Source organism: Cynara cardunculus, assembly GCF_001531365.2.
Source record: "Cynara cardunculus var. scolymus isolate 2C chromosome LG 2, CcrdV1, whole genome shotgun sequence".
Classification (NCBI taxonomy): Eukaryota; Viridiplantae; Streptophyta; class Magnoliopsida; order Asterales; family Asteraceae; genus Cynara; species Cynara cardunculus.
Genome location: NC_037529.1, coordinates 28,043,951 through 28,045,697, shown reverse-complemented (window position 1 = coordinate 28,045,697; position 1,747 = coordinate 28,043,951).

Genomic DNA, 1,747 nt, shown 5'->3' with positions numbered 1-1,747 from the left:
TGTTTCCACAATTAGATCCTCACTCAATGCTTTAGATTCTAAATGTGCGCAGTTAACAAATGATGCTGACACAAAAGAACGATTTGCACCCGAATCAAATAAAACTTTGGCACATACTGAATTAACAAGGAATTGTTACCACTTCAGGGTGCTCTTTCGCTTCACATCTCATCATCTGAAAGGCTCTTCCTCTTGCAGACTCCCCACGTTTTATTTCTCCTCTACCACTTGTATTAACACGATTATCTATTTGTCCACGACCTGTTGGCACATAACCAGATCATCGGCCCGTAGAATATCCAGATCCCCGGTTTCCAACAAAACCATACCCTCGACCTTTAGCTTGCGGACAATCGGCATTCACATGTTGAGATGAACACACGCTTTATCCGTAACCCTTGAAATTGCTCGATTCAAATTTTCCATAAACCTCGGTCTATGGAAATTAGTTACTGTAGTTTCCCCTTTTCTTTTCTCTCCAACCCTTTCTTGTGGTTGTCAGTTAATATCTTGTTCCAGTATTTCAGCAGCATCAACTGCCGCCTGAAATGTTGTTGGATTCCTGGATATCACATATTTTCGAAGATTTGACTCCAATCCCCAGATATACTTTCTTACTTTACTGTTTTCAGATATTATATATGCTTCATTAAACCTAGATTGTTCCATGAAAACTTCTGTATATTGGCGAACTGACATGCTCCCTTGCTCAAGACGAAGGAAATCAACTTCCAACTTTCTTACCGCAACTTCAGAACAATACTGCATTTTAAACTTAACCACAAATTCTTCCCACAGCATAGTTTTCAGAATATTCGGATCTGAACTTGACAGAACTTCCCACTAGTATAAAGCACTTGATCTCAAACGAGATACAGCAAACATAACTTTATCCTGTTATGCACTTTTACTGATTTGTAAAATCAACTCTATCTCCTTAAGCCAACACATAGCTTTAACAGGATYACGCTCACCAGAAAACTTGGGAGGTTTACAAGCAAGAAACATTTTGATATCTCCTCCCTTTTGTACTGAGGACGAAGTAAGGGGTACAGACGTACCAGTTACCGGTGTACTAGCTCCGGCTTCCTCCTGATCGGAATTTCTTACCACATTTGGATTATTTTGGGTTGTGCGCCCCAACAAATTTACCAAACTTTCCTGAAATTTTCCCAGCTGTGCTGCCAACATATCTTGAGTAATAGACTCGGGATTAGAAACATTATGTCCACCCCTTGCCTTTCCTCTTCCATAACCAAACATTGAACTTTCTTGAGYCGATTGTTCCTGTTCTTGTCTAGTACCTCTACCTCTTCCTCGACCCCTGCTACGACTTCGTGTTTCTATCGTCATCACATTTTCCGGGTCCTCTTCTTGTATTACACTTCTTCCTCCCCGACCTCTTCCATAACCAGTAGAGGTCCTTTCTGATTGATTAGGATTATCTGCCATTTCTCAGTATATGACTTTTTCTGTCATATTTAAACACACATGATTATTCTCATAATCACCATATAATTACACATTTATCCTCATGTCTACTCATAACTTAGATTATATCAGTCATATATAATCTATCTTTCTCATAATAGTCCCAGCTATAACATATTCTCATGTTCATAGACCTAGTGAAACCTATTATCAAAACTTTCCACACCTCTAGTTTAAGTCTAAGTATTTCGCAAATACCCAGATCCCTTAAACTAAGGCTCTGATACCAACTGTAACAACCCATATATTCCATGTA